This window comes from Lathyrus oleraceus, chromosome 4 (genome assembly GCF_024323335.1).
Source record: "Lathyrus oleraceus cultivar Zhongwan6 chromosome 4, CAAS_Psat_ZW6_1.0, whole genome shotgun sequence".
In the NCBI taxonomy this organism is placed as follows: Eukaryota; Viridiplantae; Streptophyta; class Magnoliopsida; order Fabales; family Fabaceae; genus Lathyrus; species Lathyrus oleraceus.
Window position 1 is genome coordinate 276,593,864 of NC_066582.1, and position 18,222 is coordinate 276,612,085.

The following is an 18,222-nucleotide window of genomic DNA, read 5'->3' on the forward strand; positions in this document are numbered from 1 at the left end:
GATCTTATTCTTCAGTGGGTTTTCTCTTCAGACAGTGCAACCCGACATATGTTCGAGCGGATACAGCAGTCCCAATTTCCATGTCACTGCATTGCATCACATCATTCTGCATTCATATCATTTAACACATGTTTATCCATTTCTAGGGGGTTTACATCTTCTTCTTGATTCCGGTCGGGGTTTTCTGGTTCTCCTGAGATGGATATTGGCAGAAAGAGACATGTCGCCTACAAGTTTCCAATGGTTTGTTTGGAGCCTATTCAACAACTGATGAAGTTAATGGATCATGATTCTCTAGAAGGATTCCGAAAGGATTACGGTTTGATCCTAAGTTTCGTCACGGTTCTTTCCAAGGATCAACATGATGCTCTATTCACACTGCTGCAGTTCTATGACCCTCCATTGAGGTGTTTCACATTCCCGGATTATATTTTGGTCCCTACTTTGGAGGAGATTGCCAGTTTTCTCAGAGTTCCTATCAAGTCACAGTTATTGTTCTACAGTTCTGAGTTTCTGCCCGATCTCAGCATGGTTGCTTCGACCACATATTTGGGGAAATCAGTCTTGAAGGCTAATATGTGTCAGAAGGGAGGAGTCAGTGGTTTTCATTTGAGTTTCTTACTGGGAGAAGCAAAGAAGAAACTTGAAGATGGTGACCAGAGGGGCTTCAATGCTGTGTTGGCTCTTTGTGTGTATGGGATTGTCCTGTTCCCTAATGTGGCAAAATTTGTGGACGTAGACGCAATACGCCTTTTTGTGTTGGGTAATCTAGTGCCGACCTTGTTGGGAGATTTCTTTCTTTCGGTGCATCACAGGAATGAGAACAGAAGAGGAGGATTGGTGAATTGTTGTGCGCCTTTGTTTTGTAAGTGGTTCAGTTCCCACCTACCCAAATCAGGAGCGTTCATTGATGTCGAGGACTCATTGAGTTGGTCGAAGAGATTGATGGGGTTGAGAGCTGAAGATATTTCTTGGTGGTCTGACCGGAGCCTGCTTCAGGCGGATATTATTCACAGTTGTGGGAACTTCCCAAATGTACCGTTGGTAGGAAGAAGAGGAGGAATCAACTATAATCCTTCTCTAGCAGTCAGACAGTTTGGATATGCTTTAAGAACTCCGCCTTTGGAAAAGGATGTGGAAGAATCTCTGTTTTTCCATTCTTCGCCTGATTTGGCTGTATCCCGTAAGGCAGCTGAGGCCTGGCTCAAGGTGATCAAGAGAGGAAGAACTGTGCTTGGAAAAGGAGATTGTAGAACTTACCCTCAGTATGGAGAGTGGCTTCAAGGAAGAGTCAAAGAGTTGGGTCTGCCGTTTCCTATAGAAGAACCTTTGTATCCACCTACTCCTGCGCAGTCAACAATGACGAGCCGAGAGGAGTATGACAAATTGAAGAAAGCCATGGAAGAGCTTCAAATTGAAAACTCGGAGTTAAGTGTGAAGTTGCAAGACTATATGCATCAGTTCCATGAGGCAGAATATCAGAAGGGGGAAGCCGTCAGATTGCAAGGGGAAGCAGAAAGGAAATTAGCTGTGGAGGTGGACTTCTTCAGGAAGACAGACAAGGCCTTGGGATCATCCAGTTATGAGTTGAAGCGAGTCAAGCAACAATTAATGGATGCTCATGGTAAATTCGCAGGGTGGCAAGAGCGATGGGATGCATTTTCAACTTCTCGGAAGGCAAAGGAGGAGGAGATAGTGACCGAACTGACTGGTCAGATGGAGAAATTGAAGACTTTGCTGAAGGAGAAGAACAATGAGCTTCTGTGCGCCCGTTCTACCAATGGTTACGTCACCGATCAACTCAATGAGGCTCGAGGACAGATTGAAGAACTTAAGGTGTTGGCAGGTTTGAAGAAATCCAAACTTGAAGAGGTATTCGGAGAAGATGATGGGAATTACTACAGAGAGCACATCAACGAGTTTGATGGAGTTATTCACCAAAGGAATCTGCTTATCCGACGTTTGATAGAATTCCCAGATCATCCTGACACGATAGCATTGTTGGCTAAGGTGAGGAGCAGTCCTCATGGATTGTACATAGGAGGCTGAGTCCTGATTATTGCTCCTCCTTTTACTTATTGCTTTGTTGTTGTGTGGTGATGATCCACAGGCTTGTTGTGGAAATCCTCTTTTGATGTACTATTGGCTAAGGCCATTCTCTTTGAATTTATCTTTATGAAGACCTGCTCTCTATTGCATCTTGATCTCCGAAGTTTATCTACGGCTCGATCTTCTCGTGAGACCGGAATCAAGGGGGTAGAATACCTTTTTGGAAGGGATAAACATGTCATTGCATTAACATATTCATTTGCATATTCTTGCATAACAGGTGTCGCCGCGGTGTTCTCATATTATTTGGTGTTCCACTAGCAGGATAGCTGATTCAGGAATCCACCGGTACGGAACCCGCAGAAACCAGCAGAAAGCTATGGAGGGTCTACAAGCAGAACTTGCTGAGATGAGGGTCCGCATGAACCAGTTCATGGACGTGGTTCAGGGAGTAGCGCAGGGACAGCAGGAGATTAGACAAATGATACAAAGGAATCCCGCAACTACTCAACCAGAGGTCGTGACTGATCCTCCAAATGCAGAGGTTAATGGACCGGGGCCTGTCCCGATCCCACATAACAACCTCGATCAACAACCCATCCACGATGATCAAGATGATCAGTTCTTGCTGCCGGAAGACTTTGGCATGGGCCATGGCATGGATCCCATGTTCAGGAGATTAGAGGAGAGGCTGAAGGCGGTAGAAGGACAAAACCCTCTGGGGGTAGATGTTTCTGACTTGGGATTGGTCCCAGGCGTGAGGGTCCCACCAAAGTTCAAAGTCCCAATCTTCGACAAGTACAATGGTAGCTCTTGCCCGAAGACCCATGTGCAAGCCTACTTCCGAAAGATGGTTGCATACTCTGATGACGAGAAGCTACTCATGTACTTCTTCCAGGACAGCCTAGCCGGGGCATCCCTGGAATGGTACATGAGGTTGGATAGAGTCCACATCCGTTGCTGGAGGGATTTGGCGGAAGCTTTTGTGAAGCAATACCAGTATAATGCAGACATGGCCCCGGACAGAACTCAACTCCAGAATCTGTCTCTAAAAAGCAATGAGTGCTTTAGGGAGTACGCTCAACGCTGGAGGGAGACAGCTTCCCGTGTTCAACCTCCCATGTTGGAAAAGGAAATGGCCAACATGTTCATGAATACGTTGCCTGGACCTTACCTGGAGCGTCTGGTGGGGTGCAATGCCTCCATTTTTGCTGATGTGGTCTCTACCGGAGAGAGGGTAGAGAATTACCTGAAGACCTACAAGAGCCACAATGGAGGTGGATCTTCATCAGGGGTAAAGAAGCCATTTTTGGGAGGATAGAAGCAAAGGGAAGGGGGTGTGAATTCTGTGTCTTCATATCAAAATAGGAGGAATAATTTTCAAAACTATCATCAACAACCGTATGTTGCGGTTGTGACCATTCCAGCAGCAGCACCACTACAACAACAACAACCACAACGTCAGCAAACTCAGTATCAGCAACAACCACAACGTCAGCCAGCTCAGTATCAACAACAACAACAACCAGGTAACAGACCCGCCTATCAGCAGAGGCAGAGGATGATGGACCGGCGTTTCGACACTCTTCCAATGTCGTGCGCTCAACTGCTTGCTAGTCTTCAACAGCTACAACTTGTGCAGCTATGCACTCTGGCTCCTCCGGTTGGTAGACTTCCGGTGGGTTACGATGCCAATGCTAGGTGTAGTTTCCACTCTGGGGCACCTGGCCACAATATCGAGAACTGCAAAGCTTTTAAGCACGTAGTTCAGGACCTCATAGATTCAAAGGCTATCAACCTTGCACCGGCTCCTAATGTCGTCAACAATCCCATGTCGCAGCATGGTGGTGCAAACGTTAATATGCTGGAGGAAGAAGCCAAGTCTGTTAAGGATGTGTTGAAGTTGAAGACTCCGTTGTTGGAAATTAAGGAATGCTTGCTGAAGGCCGATGTTTTCCCCGGTTGTGGGAAGGGTTGTTTGGATTGCACTACACAGGGGAAGGGTTGCTTGAAACTGCAACGGGGTATCCAGGTCTTGCTTGACAATGGTACCCTCCAAGTTGAAGACGTGTCTGTCAAAGAGTTTGCTGAAGGGGTAGTTGAAGAGGTATTTGAAGATGCTGTTGAAGAATTCACAGATGTTGTTTCTGCTGATTGTGTATTTCCTATTGATGTATTTAATTTTTCAAATGTTGTTGCTGATATACCAAACAATGTGTCTGATCTTGATGTAACTGAACTTGATTTCGGTGTTCCGGATGTTTTTGTTTCAATGAATGAAATTCCCGAGTATGACTATGATGTCGCTACTATCACCATCTTTTACCCGACTAATCAGATCAGTGTGCCAGAAGCACAACCAGTGCCACCAGTGCGACCGGTCGCTATGACAATCACAACCCCTAGTCCTTTACCTTTCACCAGTGAAAGGGCCATTCCGTGGCATTATGGGGGGAGTGTATACACACACGATCATGGGGTGGAACGACCTTTGAAGGTAGAAGAAGGTCAAAAGTCTGAACTCGAAGTTGAAGGTCCCGCAGTGGACAATGTTGGTGGAATCGGGCGATTCACCAGGAGTGGCAGACTATTCTCGCCACCCGTTACCCAAGCTGATAGTGTTAATGCCGCGGCTAAGGCCAAAGGCAAGCAAGTCGTAAATGAGGGCACTTCTGCACCCCAGACTGGCTCAGAGCCTACTTTCTCGAAGGATGTGGACGAGCTTTTAAGAATTATAAAGAAAAGCGACTACAAGGTAGTCGTTCAGTTGATTCAGACGCCGTCTAAGATATCCATTCTCTCACTCCTGTTGTGTTCAGAGGCACACAGGGAGGCACTTCTGAAGGTCCTTAATGCTGCATATGTGCCTCAGGAGATCTCAGTAAACCAGCTAGAAGGGATCATTGCAAATGTTCATGCAAGCAACGGGCTGGGCTTTACTGATTCTGACTTAACACCATCTGGACGCAATCATAACAAAGCTTTGCATATCTCAATGGAATGCAAAGACACTGTGTTATCACATGTTCTGGTGGATATAGGTTCCTCTCTCAATGTGCTACCCAAGAGAGCCCTGTCAAGGTTAGAAGTAGAAGGTTTGATCTTGAAACCTTCCGATCTCATGGTGAGAGCCTTCGATGGTTCTAAGAGGTCGGTGTTTGGAGAGGTGGAATTACCAATTCAGATTGGATCACAAACCTTCAACACCGTATTCTATGTGATGGATATCAGTCCCTCGTACAGTTGCCTTCTGGGTCGTCCTTGGATCCATAATGCTGGGGCAGTCTCCTCAACACTGCATCAGAAGATCAAGTTCCCAGTCAATGGAAGAATTGTCACCGTCTGTGGTGAGGAGGACATACTGGTAAGTAACCTATCTACATTCAAGTATGTAGAGGTGGAAGGTGAAATTCAAGAGACTCTCTGTCAGGCCTTTGAGTCCGTGCAGATTAAGGACGCAGCTCCGGTGGAAGGGGCTAAAGCAGGAGCCCCCATCTCATCTTTCAAGCAGGCGCAAGCCTTGGTGGATTCAGGTGTTGCTCCCGGTTGGGGACGTCTGTTGGAGTTACCGATGAAAGACGACAAGTTCGGGATTGGGTATCAACCAGCGCTGACTTCTACAACTTCAGCATTTCAGACTCGTCAGGGGCCGATTACTTTCTCCAGTGCTGGCGTCATCCAATATGGCCAGATCTCTGCGATCAACGATGAAAATGGAGATAGTGATTGCGACATCGACAACTGGGTGCGTCCGAGGATCCCTGGTGAAGTCATCAACAATTGGTCTTCCGAGGAAATTGTCCAAGTCACTCTTCTAAAGGAGTAATTTTTTCTTTGTTTATTCATGCATGTCCAAGTCTTGCGTTCCGCCCAGGGCGTAATGACTCATTGTAGGGCTCATCTATGTGAATACCTGCATTGTTTATCATAAATGAAGGACGTCTTTTGCATTCAAAATCTTGTTCACTGTTTTTCTATTTTTACAGTTTTCAAAATTTCAAAAGAGTAAAAGTATTTGGCAATGTTTTGTTTAGTTTTCACTCACTGTTCACACTCATAAGCACATAGCATCACTCATGCAGATGCACATCACCGGATCCTATTGATAACAGTTCTGCTATGGCTCGCTTTGACTTCGAAAATCCAATCTTCCACGCTGAAGAAGAGGGTGATGAAGACTGTGAACTCCCTGAAGAGCTTGCCAGGCTGTTAAAACAGGAGGAAAGGGTCATTCAACCGCATCAAGAGTCTACTGAAGTGATTAATCTTGGCACCGAAGACGTCAAGAAAGAAATCAAGATAGGGGCTGCTTTGGAAGATGATGTGAAGAAGGGGTTGATTTAACTGTTGCAAGAGTATGTTGACGTCTTCGCTTGGTCTTATTAGGATATGCCAGGGCTTGACACAGACATCGTGGTACACCGCTTGCCTCTCAAAGAAGGTTGTCCTCCGGTCAAGCAGAAGCTCAGAAGAACAAGACCAGAGATGGCTGTAAAGATAAAGGAAGAAGTGCAGAAACAGTTGGATGCAGGGTTCCTAGCGGTTACCAATTATCCGCCATGGGTCGCCAACATCGTTCTAGTACCTAAGAAGGATGGAAAGGTACGGATGTGTGTCGACTACCGGGATCTGAACAGAGCTAGCCCTAAAGATGATTTCCCATTACCTCACATCGACGTTTTGGTGGATAACACAGCTCAGTTCTCGGTATTCTCCTTCATGGATGGCTTTTCTGGCTATAACCAAATCAAGATGGCACCAGAAGACATGGAGAAGACAACTTTCATAACCCCATGGGGCACCTTCTGCTATAAGGTGATGCCGTTTGGTCTGAAAAACGCTGGGGCAACATATCAACGAGCTATGGTGACTCTATTCCATGATATGATTCATCATGAAATCGAGGTTTATGTGGACGATATGATTGCCAAATCTCAGACAGAAGAAGAAAATCTGGTGAATCTGCAGAAGCTGTTTGAGCGTTTAAGGAAATTCAAGCTGAGGCTTAATCCGAACAAGTGTACTTTTGGGGTGAGATTTGGAAAATTGCTGGGTTTTATTGTTAGCGGAAAAGGGATTGAGGTGGATTTTGACAAAGTGAAAGCAATACAGGAAATGCCTGAGCCAAGAACGGAGAAGCAAGTCCGTGGTTTCTTAGGGAGGTTGAACTACATTGCAAGGTTCATCTCTCACCTAACAGCCACGTGTGAGCCAATTTTCAAATTGCTGAGGAAAGATCAGGCTATCAGGTGGAACGACGATTGTCAAAGGGCTTTTGAAAAGATAAAAGAGTATTTGCAGAATCCTCCTATCCTCATGCCTTCAGTCCCAGGGAGACCGTTGATTATGTACTTGACAGTACTCGACAATTCCATGGGTTGTGTTCTCGGTCAACACGACGAGACAGGTAGAAAAGAGCATGCCATCTACTACCTGAGTAAAAAATTCACAGACTGCGAGTCGAGATACTCAATGCTTGAAAAGACATGTTGTGCACTTGCATGGGCTGCTAAGCGATTGAGACAATATATGTTGACTCACACAACCTTATTGATCTCCAAGATGGATCCAGTCAAGTACATATTCGAGAAGCCAACTCTCACCGGAAGAGTTGCTCGTTGGCAAATGGTACTGACAGAGTACGACATCCAGTATACATCCCAGAAAGCCATCAAGGGGAGTATTCTGTCAGACTATCTTGCTCAACAACCGATTGAAGACTATGAGCCGATGAAGTTTGATTTTCCAGATGAAGACATCATGTTCCTCAAGATGAAAGACTGTGAAGAGCCAGTTGTTGGGGAGGGACCTGATCCAGATGAAAAGTGGATTTTAATGTTTGATGGGGCCGTCAATACCAGAGGAAGTGGAATTGGCGCTGTCATTACTACTCCGAAAGGTGCCCACATGCCTTTCACCGCTCGTCTGACCTTCGAGTGCACCAATAATGAAGCTGAGTATGAGGCCTGTATCTTGGGTATTGAGCAAGCCATTGATTTGAGAATCAAGACTCTGGACATCTTCAGAGATTCAGCCCTAGTGATCAATCAAGTAAATGGTGATTGGAACACTCTCCAGCCTACTCTGGTCCCCTACAGAGATTACACGAGAAGACTATTGACTTTCTTCACAACAGTAAAGCTGTATCATATACCTCGTGATGAGAACCAGATGGCAGATGCTCTTGCTACTCTATCCTCCATGATCAAGGTGGGTCGGTGGAACCATGCTCCTAGGATCGATGTTATGCGCCTTGATAGGGCCGCGTATGTGTTTGCTGCTGAACTGGTAGTCGATGACAAGCCCTGGTATCACGACATCAAATGCTTTCTGAAAAATCAAGAGTACCCTGCAGGGGCATCCAACAATGATAGAAAGACTTTGAGAAGATTGGCAGGCAGTTTCTTCTTGAACAAAGACGATGTGCTGTATAAGAGGAACTTCGACATGGTTTTGCTCAGATGCGTGGACAGACACGAAGCAGACATGTTGATGCAGGAAGTTCATGAGGGCTCCTCCGGTACTCACGCCGGCGGACATGCAATGGCTAAGAAATTATTGGGAGCGGGTTATTACTGGATGACCATGGAATCAGATTGTTTCAAGTATGCTCGGAAATGCCATAAATGCCAGATTTATGCTGATAAGGTGCATGTACCGCTGAATCCTCTGAATGTGATGTCTTCGCCGTGGCCGTTTGCAATGTGGGGCATTGACATGATTGGAAAGATTGAGCCGACTGCTTCCAATGGGCATCGCTTCATCCTTGTTGCCATCGACTATTTCACCAAGTGGGTCGAAGCAGCATCATTCGCGAATGTCACCAGACATGTGGTTTCCCGTTTCATCAAGAAAGAAATCATTTGTCGCTATGGGGTTCCTGAAAGAATCATTACTGATAATGGTTCCAATCTCAATAACAAAATGATGAAGGAGTTGTGCCAGAACTTCAACATTCAGCATCACAATTCATCCCCTTATCGTCCTAAGATGAACGGTGCTGTTGAGGCAGCAAATAAGAACATAAAGAAGTTTGTGTAGAAGATGGTCGTTACGTACAGAGATTGGCACGAGATGCTACCCTTCGCCTTGCATGGGTACCGCACTTCAGTACGTACATCGACCGGGGCAACCCCTTACTCCCTTGTGTATGGTATGGAAGCGGTCCTGCCTGTCGAAGTGGAGATTCCTTCTCTAAGAGTCCTGTTGGATGTCAAGCTAGATGAAGCTGAATGGATTCGGACAAGGTTCAATGAGTTGAGTCTTATCGAAGAGAAGAGAATGGCAGCCATTTGTCATGGGCAGTTGTATCAGGGTCGGATGAAGAGAGCCTTTGACCAGAAAGTGCGTCCTCGTTGTTTCCAAGTCGGAGATTTAGTGTTGAAAAGGATCCTTCCTCCTCAGACAGATCACAGGGGCAAGTGGACTCCTAACTATGAGGGACCTTATATTGTCACCAAGGTTTTTGATGGAGGGGCCTTAATGCTTGCAACGATGGATGGTGAAGACTTCACTTCCTCGGTAAACTCAGACGCAGTTAAAAAATACTTCGCATAAGATAGACCCGCTGGACGGTAAAAAGAACAGTCCAGGCAAAAAATGGGCATCCTGACGAACCAAGAAAATGAAAAGGTTCGGGCAAAAATTAGGGATTTAAAAATGAAAAGATCGTACACCCGATAAGTTGAAAACCTGAAAAGGCAACTTAGGCAAAAATGGGTATCCCGGTGGATTGAAAACCCGAAAAGGGCGATCCAGGCAAAAGTTAGGGATTTAGCGAATGACTGCGTTCTGAGTTAGTTCTGAATCTCATCTCATGTCGATGACTGGAAACTTTCAAAAGGAAGAAAACAATCTAATCACCTTTTCAGAAGGCTGATCACCTGGAGGATCTTGAAGACGAGCAAGCCATAGCAGAATTGGAACCCAATAGAAATCCATTTCACATTGCCATTAAATTAATTTCTGTTTTTATCTTCTGTGCGATTACCTCTTTCCAGGGATTGCTTCCTGATGTAAATGCCTATTCAGAGGCCATTCAATCAATAAAATCATGTTATTCAGTACATCTCTATGTTCATTTTCATTTTACTGTTTTGTTTGCAAAAATGACGTCCGAATTTTTGATAAACATTGCATCATGAAACATAAGAGCTTTACAGGTACATGCTCAATGAACATTTAAAATTGCTGTAAATTTTAAGTACTCTGAATCATCTATTCAGAACAGGTGCACTCGGGGCATTTCCCTAAGATTCCCAGCAGGTTCTCACTACTGTACTCCCCAAGCGGTTGTTTCAGACTATACACTCCCCAGCGGAGTTAACAGTGTCAGACTGTATATCCCCAGCGGAGTTAACATGTGCTTCAGACTATACACTCCCCAGTAGAGTTGACAGTGCCAGACTGTACACTCCCCAGCGGAGTTAACAGTGTCAGACTGTATATCCCCAGCGGAGTTAACATGTGCTTCAGACTATACACTCCCCAGTAGAGTTGACAGTGCCAGACTGTATATCCCCAGCGGAGTTAACATGTGCTTCAGACTATACACTCCCCAGTAGAGTTGACAGTGCCAGGCTACACTCCCCAGCGGAGTTGACAGTACCGGACTGTATCTTCCCAGCAGAAGCAGCTGCTCCTCAGAGTTCGATGCCAGATCGAGGATTTCAATCCCAGATCGATGATCTCTTTCCTAGAAGCATAACCTTGGTACTGTATCGGTGTTTGCTCCCCCCCCCTGCTGAGTCATCTCTCGTAGATTATGGTTGCCAGAACCACTATCACTTCCCCCAACAACAGGTTTTCAGTGCCATTCTCTCCCCAGTCAGAGCCTCGGTATCTCGCCATTGCCAGAACACCGCGCGACCGGTCATTTCCCCAACAGGATTCCTTGCTTCGGCTTGGCATTTTCCCTAGCATTTCGCATCCTTGCATGTAGAATCATATTGCATTGCATCCTCCCAAATCGCGTAGCATTTCCATTCTCATGGAGCATTACGCCATTGAAAAATTCAAACATACGCATGTAAGCATAAAACATTCTCGGCATCCCAAGTGACAAGCCAGAAGTTTGTTTCCAGTGCTCAGACTGAAGGTTGTTCATGACTTATTATCCCCAGCATGGGTCGTTGGCCCACGTGCCACCTCCATTATCATGTTCCCTATTCCTGCCGATGCTGACAGGCATGAAAGTTCCCGGTATCCAGACCGAAGTGGCATTCAGGCCAGTTTCCGATATTCAGATCGAAGAAGTTTCCGACATTCAGGTCGATGCAACTTGTGGCATTCAGGCCAGTTCCCGGTATCCAGACCGAAGTGGCATTCAGGCCAGTTTTTCCGGTATCCAGACCGAAGTGGCATTCAGGCCAGTTTCCGATATTCAGATCGAAGAAGTTTCCGACATTCAGGTCGATGCAACTTGTGGCATTCAGGCCAGTTTCCGGTATCCAGACCGAAGTGGCATTCAGGCCAGTTCCCGGTATCCAGACCGAAGTGGCGTTCAGGCCAGTTTCCGATATTCAGATCGAAGAAGTTTCCGACATTCAGGTCGATGCAACTTGTGGCATTCAGGCCAATTTTCCGGTATCCAGACCGAAGTGGCATTCAGGCCAGTTTCCGATATTCAGATCGAAGAAGTTTCCGACATTCAGGTCGATGCAACTTGTGGCATTCAGGCCAGATTTCCGGTGATCAGACCAACATTTGATACTCTCATATTCCGATGCTTAGTGTTCAGACTAATGTGCGGCGTTCAGGCCATGGGTATTCTTGTGCTACCATTTATTTCGGTATCCAGGTCAACTTTCTGTTTCGGTACTCAGGCCGATTTTCACCGTACCAGACGGATTCTTCTTTTGAGATTGCTTCTTTGCCGATTCTGACAGGCATTGTTAATTATTTCATGGGGATTCAGGATCAAAATCCTGGTCTTCTTAATATTTAACCATCTCCCACTATGGTCATATGAAGAACGTCCTTCTTCATATTCTCTAGTTGAAGACGCTTAAATAGGGGCAACTGTCATACCCCAATTTTGGTCTTGAATTTTTTATGTTTTTTATTTTTGTTTAGCATGCTTGGCCTAACCTTACTTTGGTTTTATATGAGGATTGGTCTTGATCCAAAGTCATGGTGTTGTTCATGTGATTGTTAATGCATATATGGTCTTGGTCATCTGAACAACCAAGCTTCTTGTGTTTCGAGCCACTTGCTAGTCATGTTATTGGTTCATGGATACTATGTCAAAACCCTGACCTTATGGTCTCAAATCATGGCCTTGTTCATGTGCATTATCAGTCATGTTCTTTTCAAAGTCAAACATTCAAGTCATAAGGCAAAACAATTTGGAAACCAACTTCAAACCATTTGTTAATCCATTTCAATCTATTTCATCCATGTTTAAACCAGTACATATGATTCCATGCAAGAAAAATACAAAAATTGACACTTTTGACCAATTGTTGACTTTGGTCAACAGTTGACTTTTTGGTCAACTTTGACCAAAGTCAACCCAAATCCGAAAACCCTAAAATAAACCCATGTCCATATCCAAATTACACCAAAGGTACTGTTACATGTGGTAAAACAACACTGAAGAGCTTCTTCTCTCTCTCTCGCTCTAAACATACTCTCTTATTCACAAAATTCCATAACAAATCTCTCTGATTTTCTTTCATTCATTTTTCAGAAACCAATCACACATACAAAAAAAAACCTGTAATAATATAACCATGACCCTTTAGTGTTGAAGAAAAATCTCTGATAATCTTCCATTGCCATTGGTCAAAATTCAGTTTTTGGTTTTGACACAAATAAAAAGGTTTCATTTTTATTCTTCACTGATGGCACCAAATTCAGTTACAATTTCAACTGACAAAGCCAATGATTTCACTTTGTTACAAGTTCATGATTTGGATTCTCCAATCTTTCAAGAGAAGCAAAAAAAAATCAGCAATACAAAATTTTGTCCCTGCTATAACATTTCTAATGGCAGTAATATTAAGAATAGAGCAAGTGAGACTGAATAGAAAAATGGATTGGCCAAAGTGGCAGGAACAATATTCTGTGTAATTGGTGCAACTGTGATTAAATTATACAAGGGTCCAACAATATATACTCCAAGTAATCACGTAAATAGTACTGCAACATTGATAACAGAGGTAACAACAACACCAATGTTTGATTTTGGAACATGGTCTTTGAGTGATGCTGAAGGAAAAAACTGGACACTTGGATGTGTTTATCTTATTGGTCATTGTTTGTCTTGGTCTGGTTGGCTTGTGTTTCAAGCACCTCTCCTTAAGAAGTACCCTGCTCGTCTTTCTGTCACTTCTTATACGTGTTTCTTCGGTCTCTTGCAATTTCTTGTTATTGCTTTGCTTTGCGAAAGAAATGCTCAAGCTTGGTTATTCCACTCTGGCGGCGAAGCTTTCACCATTCTATACGCCGGAGTGGCGGCATCTGGAATTGCTTTTGCAGTACAAATATGGTGTATTAATAGAAGAGGTCCAGTGTTTGTTGCTGTGTATCAACCTGTTCAAACTTTTGTTGTTGCTATTATGGCTTCTATTGCTTCAGGAGAAGAGTTCTACTTGGGAGGGATCATTGGTGCAGTGTTGATTGTTGCTGGACTATACTTTGTTTTGTGGGGTAAAAGTGAAGAAATTTACTAAAGAGCAGCTTGCAATTGCTTCATCCAAAGACATGTCCTACAACCATATAAACATGGCCTGAGATACCTTGAAGTGCACAATGAAGCCTGGCTAAATCCAAAACTCAGCAAGATGGCAAAGCTTACCATGGCTGCAGGCACCTGAACCTTGTCTTTCCTTGCTTGCTGTTGTTGCCAATGCAAAATCCACACATCATATTTATGCCCACAAACCAATGCCTAACCTCTTGTGCAGAATCACAACACCCTGCAACCTATACAGCAGACCATAACCCCGCAGTGAATATGCACCAACACACAACATTCTTATCGGCATCATTTCTGCCATGAATATTATGGTTCAAAGCAAGGACCAATTGTAGAGTCCTCCTGCAGCAGTTGGAAAACCACAACATTGCATCATCAAGTAATGACCTTTTAATCATAAGCATAGCAGTCCAATTCAGCTAACATTTGCAACAGCCATCCAATGCTAATTGACCAAACACAACCTAGTAACATACCTGTGGGAACACTGCTGTGTAAAACCAGACCAAGGTTGAACTTAGGCGAGTGGAAATACATGGATAAGGTGTGCTGCAGAATTGAGCAACATTAAGCCTACAATCATCAACCCCATTCCTCATTGGAAGCATATGCTGCTAACTCAAGTCATCGACCCAGCTTGCCTTGCCATACTATGACTATACCCACCTGCATCAAGCCAAATTACCATGACCATAGCTTGCTGTAATAATCCAGGTGAAACCATGCCAAACCAGTGAAGATGAAAAGAAGAACCTGCTACCAGCTGCAATCATACAGTCATCTGAGCTTACATAACTATTTAGACATGCTAGCACCTGCATTTGGCCTTAAAATTGTAATGATGAAGGGCTCATGAAAGCTGCAGCAAAAGAATCATCTCTGCATGAACTCGACCTCATCCACAACCTCCCCAATACTCTGAATTCACTGCAGTAACACAATTGAATTAGCTGGAGGTTACAAGAAATTCACTGCAGTAACACATAATAGCCAGTAAAGCGTTAGAAATCCAAAAATTCCCAAAATTGGCATCAGGACAAAAACGAAGACGAAAGTACGTAGATTGGTTACCGTTTCCGAAGTTAACATCAAACAGGGGAATCCCCAACTGAGCACAAAAAAGGGATTTTGGCAGAAACACCTGTTGGGATCACCAAAGACAAAATTGTAAACCCTAATCAGGAGATATAAATAGGAAGAGAAGAAATCAAAGCAGAGGACAAAAAATTAACGGCGAGAATTCGAAAACGAAAAAAACCTAATCGGAGGAGGAATTAAAAGCTACCAAACAGAAAAAACCCTAAGAATTTTTTGACGGCGAGAAGGCGAAAACAGCAAAACCCTAGCGAAAATTAAGAAGAAGAGAAGTCTAAGGAACACTAGACCTTGTTACCACCATGGATTGAAGCTCATATCGGAGGCAAGGGAGGAGAGTTTTAGTGCATTAGAGTGGAATCGATCGGTGAAAGAGTGAAAGGTGCAAGCGTCCGCCGCCCCAATTGCCGTGTGACTTCTTCGTAGCTGGTTCTGTTCGTTGCTTTCCGGTTGAGTCTCATTTTCGTCGCCGACGTTCGTTGGTGTCGCGGTTATTCGTCTGTGGATCTCCTTAAATCGAGAAGGTTTGTTTTCTCTGGAAATAATGGTTTTCATTTAGGGAAGAGGTTGTGATTTTTTACTTTTCATTACAAACTTCTGCTTTAAACCTTTTTCTTTGCGTTTTAATTTCTTCCATTTTTTGAAATGATTGCACCCATTTATTGTTGACCGTTGGCTTTAGCGTTGGGACTTGCTTGGTTCTCTATTACAGCCACCCATCATAAATGCCGACAATTGGCATTGTGATATGGCCACTGCTTCGTGGGCTTTGGGTTTGACATACTCCATCGGCCCATTTCATTTTTTTAGTTAGTTTCTTTTTATTATTATTCTTTTTATTTGTTCTTGTTTATATGTTTGGTCATTGTTAGTCTAATAGTTGATTGCCTATGGCCGGGTGGAGGGGAAGGAGTCTCATCTCCCTTTGTGTGGTGGGTTCGATACCCCTATGTGTAGTTTTTTTTCTTTTAACATTTTCTTTTATGTTTATGCTTTATTATTCATAGTTTTTTATTATTGTTTAATAACATAGATTTGTTTTCCTTTTAATTGCATCATGCGTTCGAAACCATTTGAAAACTATAAAAATCATACTTTTCCCGATTTAATATCGAGCCCATTTTTCACACCCTTGTAAGTCGATTACTTTTTAAGCATCGCCGTCAACCTCACATAGCTTACTCTTGGGCTTTCTTACAATGAGCCGGTTCCTTTGCACTTACACTCATACATTGTTTAATGCTTCATTATTTCATTCTTTGATTATTTGATTCGATTATATACTTGTTTATATCTTACTTGTTTGATTAACTGTGGCCTACTTGTATGGTGTTTGAGGCATGTATTATTATTGTTTGTTTGCCATGAACAATCCCCATTCATAACAAATGTATCCCTCTCCCATGAAATGTATAATATTCTTTCATTCTTCATTCATCTGTTAATACAAGAAATAAAAATGAGCATTCGATAACCATTTCAAAGCAAGATCAAAACCTCGATCCAACGTCGAGTAATCATTTTTTCAAAACCTAACAGAACCAGCACGTATTCATCCACCCTTTTGTAAGTCGATTGCTTTATGCATCGCCATCAACCTTGTAAGCCGATTGCTTTATGCATCGCCATCAACCTTGTAAGTCGATTGCTTCATGCGTCGCCATCTACCCTTATCCCTAACACTTCTCCTTGCTCCATTCGTCGATTCTTGTTCCGATTAGGTAGCACCCATTAGGTAGAACCCTTTTGTATGATAACATAGATAGGATTCCCTTATTCTTTTGTATGATAACATAGGTAGAATTCCCATATTCTTTGCATGCTAACATTAGGTAGATATTCCCATTTGTAAATCCTAAACACCTAAGTACATATTGCATGACAACTCTAGGGCAGAGCTTCCCCACTTCAAGACCTTTCCGAGCGTCTCCAATCTCGTGGCATGTAGTCCGTTCTATTGCAAAGAGGTAACTGCCTAAGACTCGATTCAGCGAGCTGCGACACCTACTGCTAGGACGTGAACACATTGCCCACTCTCCTTTGACACAACTGGTGTTCTCCTTTGTAAGTCCATATTCAGATGGCAATCCCTATGTAGGGGAACTACGTCGCCCTGATTCTCATACCAGATGAGGTACGTAGGCAGGAGGTCGTACGAGATCTCTCCGGGCACCCTTTTCCTTTTTTGTGTGTGTTTTCTTGACAGTTGCTAGGCTCGAGTTCCCGACTCCTTAGTAACTTGTTGCTTGTTTCTTCTTGTGTGTGTTAGGATATGGATGTAAGCCTAGCGATTGGCATTTCGTATCCTATTGTTGTGTGCTTGGAGTCCGGTATAAGTCCATCAAGTGGAATCTGGTTTCCAGTGTGGTTTTGTTTGGTTCGGAATCTGATGTATGTCCAGCGATTGGCGTTCGGATTCCACGTTTGCCTGTCTGTGTGTTTGTTTTTGACGTCTCAACGTCTGTGCGTGTGTTTGTTTCGGCGTGCGTGAGCCGAACTACGGCAACTCTGATTCTCATGTTCAGATGAGATACGTAGGCACAAGATGCGATGTCTTGCCGAGTTTGACTAACGACTAACAACTAATCTTTGTTTGCTTTCGCCCTTATTGCGATCTTTTCTCTCGCCCTCGTTGCGATCGAGACCTTCCCTTTCTCTTGCCCTAGTTGCAATCGAGACCCTTATTCCCGTAGTTAGCTGAACTACGTTTTTGCTCTGATTCTCATTCCGGATGAGATACGTAGGCATAAGACGCGATGTCTTAGCGAGCACACTTATCCTTAACCCCTAGGTAGCCGAGCTACGAAGACTCTGATTCTCATATTCAGATGAGATACGTATGCAATGGATGCGACATCCGTGCGAGTCATTTTCTTTGACCCTTTCTTTTAGTAAATAATACATTAGATAAACACACACCCTTTAGACAAGAACAAACAAGAGTGGATCCCGTAGAGTACTACGGATGCGTAGGGGTGCTAATACCTTCCCTTCGCATAATCGACTCCTGAACCCAAGATTTGGTTGCGAGACCTTGTCTTTTCCTTTCCTTTATCCGATTTACTTCGAGCGTTTCCTTTCCCTCCTTTGGGATAAATAACGCACGGTGGCGACTCTTCTGTCATTTCTTTCTCGCCGGTTGTTTTTTTCGCACCTCCTGTATTTTTCGGGTTGCGACAGTCTTCATTTGATATTGTATTCTTCTCTTTCTTCATAACATTGCATTACATAAAAGAAACTCGTTTTACATACAAGGGAGTGAGATGAGAAAAGAAGTTACATTAAGAGATTAAAAGAGAGGCATGACACGCAGGCCGTATTTTAAAATCCCAAAAACAAAATAAAGGAAATTTAAGGCCATAACTGATCACCACAAG

At 43.8% G+C, this 18,222-nt stretch overlaps 1 pseudogene; it reads left to right on the plus strand.

The window, feature by feature from the left end:
• Positions 1–14,090, plus strand: part of LOC127137086 (protein WALLS ARE THIN 1-like) — a 47,614-nt pseudogene extending 33,524 nt beyond the window's left edge.
• The last annotated feature ends 4,132 nt before the right edge of the window (positions 14,091–18,222 follow it).